Source organism: Adiantum capillus-veneris, chromosome 3 (genome assembly GCF_014529385.1).
Source record: "Adiantum capillus-veneris isolate H3 chromosome 3, ASM1452938v2, whole genome shotgun sequence".
Taxonomy (NCBI): domain Eukaryota; kingdom Viridiplantae; phylum Streptophyta; class Polypodiopsida; order Polypodiales; family Pteridaceae; genus Adiantum; species Adiantum capillus-veneris.
In genome coordinates, this window is record NC_140933.1 from 122561036 (window position 1) to 122569811 (window position 8776).

Below are 8776 nucleotides of genomic sequence, written 5' to 3' on the forward strand. Positions count from 1 at the left end.
CGAACCCATCCCTACATCCTTGAGCCCATCTCATTGAGTGCGATCCGCACCATTGCCTCCATTCGGCTTAGCTCCCATTCTCTACGCTACGAGACGGGACGTTGGGGCACTGGCGAGGAGTGTCATTGACTTTGCACCTTATGCCCTCGTCAAGTGCGAGAGAGTGAGTACCACACACTACTTGAGTGCTCAGCTTTTGACCACATTAGGTCCTCTTTTCCCCATATATTCAGCCATGAGCTCTCCCTACATACCTTCCTCTCCCAACCACGATGTGGACTCTCTATTGCGACGCTCATTTCAGCCATTTTTGAGCATCGAGAGTCACTTATGACCTCCACTCACACCACGTGACATGTTCATTTGGTCCCATAGGTCATATTTGACCACCGAGGACGATAATATAACTATCTCTGTGTGTGTGTGTGTGTGTGTGTGTGAATAAACAAATGAAATAATCGACAAATCAAATAATTAAATCAAAATAAAAATTAGCCAAAACATTTAGCTGGCTGAGCTACCTGGTTGAACTGCTTCACCACACCACCACTCCACTCTCCTTGGCTTGCACACTTGCTACCTACAATAAAAATATAGATTTTTAAGTTACATTTGGACGATGCTTAGTATATCCCACTAATTCTGAGTTGCTCATGCTTGCAATGGAGAGAGAGAGAGAGAGAGAGAGGGAGAGAGAGAGGATGCGCGAGAGAGATCCCCTAGAACCTGCGGCTGCGGAAGCCTGGTCCTTGGGGACTCCCATCCACAGTTGCCAGGCAACTCTTTGTAGTACCATGCATGGAAGGGGAAGGGGGGGGGAGGGGGCAGAGAGAGAGAGAGAGAGAGAGAGAGAGAGAGAGAGAGAGAGAGAGAGAGAGAGAGAGAGAGAGAACTAGTTGATGTGGTTGCTAGTCGTCATAATATAATCGGACATCAATGGCTTAGTATTGGGCATCCCCTCCACCAGTGCCTGGGCGATGGCTTGAAACTGCAACACCATAGTTTGTCGTCCAACTTCTTCAACTTCACCTGTTGGCCCTTGATGCTCTCTCTCTCTCTCTCTCTCTCTCTCTCTCTCTCTCTCTCTCTCTCTCTCTCTCTCTCTCTCTCTCTCTCTCTCTCTCTCTCTCTCTCTCTCTCTCGGGAGAGAGAGCGGCATATCTCAGTGCATAATGACATATGATAAGGGAAAACATGCAAGAAAAAAAACTTCTACACAAAAGAATTGGATGTCACAATTTAGAGTAAAGAATTTGGTGGAGGTTCTAGGGCACAAGAAAAACAAAGTTTGAGTGGTCCCAACATACACCTATCGTATTCGCCTCTATCCTATATTGCTGATGTTGTAGGTTATCTATCACCATGCTAGGTTTTTCCTTCAATGAGACAAAGGGACATTGAGCCTGAATCGGGCAACATTGTGAGTTAGCTAATAAGCACCAAAATGATATTTTGCATGGGGTGGAGAAAGTTTGTGAAATATTTGAAGCTAGTAATGCTAAGCTATTTGTGAAGGATTGATACCAAAATGAAATTTTACATGTTCTGAAAAAAGATTTGAAGCTAGAAATGCTTATTTATTTGTGAAAGGTTCAAAAAAATCACAATGATAGATATACAACAGTGTAAGGCTATGGCATGGAGAGAAAAGAATGTCCTCGTATTGTCCACAAGTTTCGATGTACAAATTTACAACAAACAACAATGGAGATAAATAATGGTGGGAAATGCTTACACTTCCTCAATCTTTGGCTCAACACTGGCCCCTGACATTGCAACTTCACTGGCTGCATCATAGGCACCAAGAGGAGGAGCACCACCACCACCTTGATACATGCAAGCAATAATTGAATCACATGCATTCCAACTCCTTCACCTTGTCATCAAACTTCTCAGCTTTGGCAAGTTGGTTATGAACCAGCCACCCTATTGCCGCATCCATGACATCCTCAATCTTCTTCTTATCTGCAACATCCAACCTGCCAGTTGTCTTCTCATTGATGTGTGGTTTTCAGCAGAGATCTCCCATGTTTGTAGGCCTAGAGAAAGAGAAGATTCAATCAAGGCTTTTGTTGAAGATATGAATGATATGTTGAAAGTAGAAAAAACAAAGCATTCATAGTGCACAAGATTGTGCTTAGATGTATGTTAATAAATGACAAAGATAAGGTACCTTTGTAGAAGGTGAATTTTTATTCCTAACGGTTCTTGCAAAGCCAAAAGTATGAAAATGGGAAAGCGTGAAAAAATTTCTCTTAGATATTGTGGTCCCTTTAAAGCTCTTAAAAGATTAGGACATAGCATATAAACTCGACTTACCGGGGAGTTCTCAAGTTCACCCTATCTTCCACGTTAGTAAACTGAAGAAATCAATTCATGAGTTGGAGAATGTAGTTTCTCCAGTGAATTTGGTCAACTTGATACAGCCATCAAAGATACAGCATGAACCCGAGAGGATTCTAGGATATTGAGATACAAAAACCCATCATAAAGTGTACCAAGAGGTACTATTTAAGTGGACATACTTAGATGAGAATGCAGCAACTTGGGAACGTTGTAGTGCAATTGCTAAGAGATTTTCCCATGTTGTTTTTGAGGACAAAAACTCTTTATGGGGGGAAATAATGTCACATAGCTTGTAACGATATGTGACTAGGTTGATCGCCGCCTTTTGGCTGTAGAGTCAACAAGGTGGGGTTTAGGGTGAGACCGCCCAGTCGTAGTGCCCGACTGACCAACCGAACTAATGTGGACAATCGGCCACACTTATATATAGGAATGTAGATGAGGCAAAGTCCTCATTATCTCATAGGCTGGGTGGAGGGCTAGAGGACATTACCCTCTCTAGGTGGATTGTCCATAGCGGCACTATGGGTTATAATAGTGGGTAGGTATCTGTGAATTTATAAGCATAGCCTACATGATATATGTAAGTAATAGGTCACAATAAGGTATTATTCTTTCTTTGTTATGAGAATAGAGGGCAGACTAGAGAGAGCAATGGCAGAGGAGTAAGGGCCAAGCAAACTCAGAGGGAAGAGCCCACAAGGAGATGAAGGAGGAACAGGAGGAGGATGGTTGATGCGGCTGAAATAACCTTGGTGCATTGTCGAGTTGTGCAAGATATGAAATTTTGGTTTTGATCCCATAGGCCGAGAAATAGGTCGATCTCTACAACCCAATGGATCCATAGAGCAAAGGAAGATCCCGCTTAGTGGATCCACAACCAAGATGCACTTGCCCCATCTGCATCAGGCACCCCCAAATGCAATTACAAAGGATCATCATCATTTGAAGGCCTTCAAGACCCTCTCTCAAAATTTGAGGAGAAAGAGGGACATCGTGTTTGTAGAGCTCTCTCTGCTCTCTCTCTCTCTCTCACACACACACACACACACACATTTTTTGGTTTATGTCGTTCCATTTTATGACTCGTATGGGCAAGCTTGCTTGCTGATTAGTAAGACTCAAACTCAACATGCTCACAAGACCAAGGACTTAAAAGCTACAAACACAAAAGAGTTACTAAAGAATCCATTTCCAAATTTCTCACAATTCGACAAAAACAAAAGGAAATGAATTCTCTAGTAACTTTTCTATGTTTGTTATTTATATATACACTCATTAATATGAGTTTGGAAATTAAAAAGAATCCATTTCCCAACGTTGAAGCAAAACAAGCGATAAAATCACGAGGCCTGCCAAAATTGAAACAAGTGGAAAATTTCAACGAAGGTAGAGAGGCAAAAGAGGCATGAGCACTTAGAACCAAACTTAATGGAAGAGATGCAAAAGGGGCATAAAGAGCGACCATTAGTCTACAATTAGATCCTTTTATTTAAAGCTAAAGTAAACTTTCGATCAGATTACAACAGACAACACAAACACAATGCTCTCTCCCTCTCTGTACGGTAGTGTTGTGCAAGTGCATAGCTCTCTCTCTCTCTCTCTCTCTCTCTCTCTCTCTCTCTCTCACACACACACACACACACACACACACACACACACACACACACACACACACACACACACACACACAGGTTGATGCGTTTCTATTGACCTACTACTTGAATGTATGCAACCCGCTTCTATAGTTTCTATCACAAGCTCATGTAAAGTGATTAGAATGTGATTATGGCATCCAAAATCTTGTGCTTTGTATATATGCAGTATGAAGTCTCTTGGAGCACGTTGATTGAATGATCTCCTTGACAGACATGTGAGTTGGAGTCAACAAACAAATGGTAACATGGTGGGAGTGACCTCTTGGTAGATTTTCTCATATAAATGTAAAAAAGGAACAGCTACAGACCACGTGAAGACTCAATAGGGGTGCTACCCAAGAGCAGTAGAAGTTCAAGGAAAGCAAGAAATGGGGGGAAGGCCATCCATGCCACTGGACACGCAAAGCTTCTTCACCATAGAGAGAGAGAGAGAGAGAGAGAGAGAGAGAGAGAGAGAGAGAGAGAGAGAGAGAGAGATTGAATTATCGTCCATGGAGGTCAGATATGACCCATGGGACCAAAAACAAAACATTCCAATCACTTCTTCTAAGTGAGGGTAATCAATACATGTCAATTAGGGAATCAGGGTCTATCAAAAGAAAAAGCAAAGCCTAAGGGGGGTCCTATGGGGCAGGGGCTGGTTTAAGAGTTTGAAAATCCTGGATAATGGCCTTCCCTTCTTGAAATACTGCCCACTTGCCTTTGGCTCGTGCTTCACGGGCTTTTTTAGCTCTTCACCTTTGTGCTTGACTTGTATTGGGGTGAGTTCTTCGGCAATCCAAAACCCAGTGTCTCTAAGGAGACGCGATTGTTGGAGTAATTGAAGCCATTCCTCCTTATCTTTGAACTCAAGATTGGCATGTCCACTAGATGTGCGCTTTGTGTTGAACTTGTTGACGATACATTCTACCCCATCGTATAGTCAACATGGACCGGTTCAAGAGTTTCATTGAGGAGGTCAATTAATTTGCAGAAGTCTTGTTTGCACTCATCCCATGCTTGGGGCGAGCACTGGACACGTAAAGCTTCTTCACCATAGAGAGAGAGAGAGAGAGAGAGAGAGAGAGAGAGAGAGAGAGAGAGAGAGAGAGAGAGAGAGAGAGAGAGAGATAGGAAGAAGAAGAAGAAGAAGGCCTTGTACTCTAAAGTAGCCTAAGCTACTCTATCACTTCCCACGCCTCTTGGAGGGATCCCATCAAATCTCTTTTACCTTACCCAATATAGTGTCTTTCCCATGACCATCCCTCGCCATATGGGACGGTCTAGGCTCAACATCTTCCATAGGCCTTTTGTTCGCCCATCATGTCCCAATTTCCCCCATTGGATGCATGTAGCCCCAAACAGCTTAAATCCCCTTCTTCATGAGCCCAAGCCACTCCTTATCGAGCTACCATAAGAGCCCCTGATGCCACTCCTCTGCCCATTAGTTATTCCCCTAGCGGTTCATCTTCACTATGTACTGCAATCAACTTCTTCCACTAGAAGAGCAGACATTTAATCCCAAGGCACTCTATTGGGAATGTTCTAGCTGGATACTTCTCTCTCAGATAGATTCGTCCTTCATTGAATCCCCTAGAGTGCACATGGAAACCTTAGACATTAAAGAATAAAGTGCACATGGAAACCTCATTGTGCTGCTACCAGCTTCAACCACCAGATGAGTAGACATTCAAGAAATAAGCATTGCAAACCGTCCACCTTGCCATGCTCAAAATCATGCTTAGTGACACCCATGTAGTGCGGGCGATACTTCTTGTGTTCATTCCTTCATGAGAGCTGTGGCTATCAACAACCGACACACTCTACCATTACCATTTGTAAAAGGATGAGCAACGATATGATCCCATAAATGAGCCTGGCCACACACTCAATAACTTCAATGCTCAACTTTTGTGAGGACGCATACCTAGCCATTTCCTTCTCAACTACTTGTGCAATGTCAAATTCATCCAAAAAACACAATGTACCAAAGGTGGTAGAGGCAGGGTGGCTCCTATAGATCCCAACAATAGCTAGTAAGGGGATTCCATAGACATTGGTGGCATCATTCAAAAAAATTGAGGAAACTGGTAAGGGGATCCCACAGACGTCAATGGAATCATTCAACAGAATCTACTGGGTCTTACATAGGATAGCTGAATTGTGTGTGCTTCTTGTACGTCTGACAGAGGATATGTAGCACATGGCTTTTATATGTTGCACCAATTTACTATTGTTGGTAGCCAAATTGTGTGGAGAGCCATCAGACGGCCATGGCATAGATGCAAGGGTGAAACAATAGCCCGATAATCTCTTTCAGATCTCGTGCAACCTCCCCCCTTGAGAGAGAGGTAGGCACCCACTACTCTAGTTTGCACTCAAAAAAACAAAATCTATAGCACATCATTGTTGCGCACTAGAATCAGGTTGATCCACCCTCCTTGCAACCCATAACCACGAGAGTTGCTCATGAAGATAGGGTTCAAGTGAGCCTTTGATCCACTATGGAATTCAGCTAGTTGCCATGACAACTCCTATGAAGACGAGATCAGACCCTGCCAAAGGAGAAAGATCAAAGTATTTCCTTTTTTCAACTTTAGCAGGGTTGATAACGGTGCTCTTTTTTACTTAGTGTAGTGTTGGAAGGCTGGTGCTCTACACTATTGGATTAACTTTTTCATTTGATGCTCATGATTGAGACATGTGGCTTAAGCTGTGTGCTTATTTGAAAAAAGCACTCATCAGAGTCAGCCATGGCAAAGGAAGGTCCCGCTACTAGCATTGACCTTGGTACCACACATTCTTGCATAGGTGTGTGCATCATGATCGTGTGGAGATCATCACCAACGACCAAGGAAACCAAACCACGCCTTCCTATGTGGCCTTCATTGAAACTGAGAGCCTCAACGGTGATGCTACCAAGAACCAGGTCACCAAATCCCATCAATACCATTTTTGGTATGGTCTCATGTCTTGATTTGGTTTGATTTCTAGGGTATGCATGATTTGTATCTAGTATGCACATGGATATGGATTTATGGTTGGATTTCCATGCATGATCTATACCTCTTGTGCTTTCCATTCATGCAGTCTTGCTTTGCTCTTAGACTCTTCCATGTTCAAGTGTACTATAATTGCCTGGTTACCCATGGGCACTTGTGTATTTCTCTACTTTCACGTACGTATGTGCGGCAAGTAGTTGCTCGTCGTTGGAGGTTGTCACATGTCTTGTAGTTCTTGTGCTAGTTGTGTATCGACACTCTTTGCTGGGGCAAATTTTTTCTTACTTGATCTTTCTATTGATTTCTTTCACAGATGCCAAGCCCCTCATTGGACAATGATACTCTAATCCTTGTGTGCAAAGTGATGCAAAGCTGTGGCCTTTCAAGGTGATTGTTGAGGCTAGTGACAAGCCATTGATTGAGGTGCATTAGAAGGGTGAAGAAAAGTAGTTTGTTGTGGAGGAAATATCTTCTATGGTGTTGATCAAGATGAAAGAAAATTGCTAAGGCATTTTTGGTTTCCACAATTAAGAATGTTGTGATTACGATGCATGCATATTTTAATGATTCTCAGAGGAAATACACCAAGGATGCGAGGGTCATTTCCGGATTGAATGCAATGAGAATCATAAATGAACCTGCTGCCGCAATGATTCCTTATGGTTTGGATAAGAAAGCAGTCAGCCACAACAAAAAGAAGTGATTTTTGACCTTTGAGGTGGCACCTCAAAGAAGGTATGCTTGAGGTGAAGGCCACTGCTGGAGACACTCATCTAGGAGGCGAGGACTTCAACAATTTCATGGTCAAACACTTTGTGCATGACTTTAAGAGGAAGTACAAGAACGATATAACAGCCAATGACAGGGTCTTGTGCAAGGTGAGGACATCTTGTGAGAGGGCAAAGAGGGCATTGCCATCGACCGCTCTGAAAACTATTGAAATCGACTCCCTCTATGAGGGTATAGAATTCTACTCCAACATCATAAGAGCCCAATTCAAGGAGCTCAAAAGAAATGCATGGCCCTATTGATAAGTGTTTGTGAGATGCAAAAAATAGATAAGAGCACTATTCATGACGTTTTGGTGGGCGACTCTACAAGGATTCCAAAAGTGCAACAACTTTTGCAAGATTTCTTCAATGGCAAAGAGTTACGTATAAGAACAACTCCAACATCCTAGGAACTTGCATTTGTCTCCAAGACAAATGGCTCATAAGGATCCACTAAAGTCATTATAGGCGAAGCTACTATAGCCACCTTAAGCTTTGTAACATTTAATGCACTAGTAACTTGTGTGTAGCGGAAATTGATAATATAGTGAGCATTTCATTAAGAAAAAGTTCCTGATGGGCATAGAGAGTACTTAATTTGAGAGATCAAGGTAGCAATTTACACCTAGCTAATTTGGCATCGACAATACCTGAAAAGAGAGAGAAATAGAACAATCAACAACAGTTGAGGACCTGATTTACATGGAGCCGGTCCCCCCTCCATAAAGGCATTGTATTATAGCTTCTCCCATCAAAGGATACTTTTGTACAATACAATTCTTGTGTTCCTTGATAAAATTAGTTGGTGCAATGAAGATGGAAGCTTCATGCACCAATTTATGCTTGAAAAACACACCTAGTGTCCCTAGCCTCAGTCCCAAGACCTCACACACCTTCAAAAATGGTGAGAGCTAACAGGGAATGAGGATAGATTGAGAGGAAGAAGATGTATCTTACGAGAAAGAAGTATTCTCCTCACATAATCACTCTAATAGCATAGCTTAGCTTAGTAATTAGCATG

General features: G+C 42.6%; 1 pseudogene; it reads left to right on the forward strand.

Annotated features, from left to right (window-relative positions):
• The first annotated feature begins 6736 nt into the window (after positions 1-6736).
• On the forward strand, positions 6737-8165 carry LOC147461632 (heat shock cognate 70 kDa protein 2-like; annotated as a pseudogene).
• Positions 8166-8776: the final 611 nt, after the last annotated feature.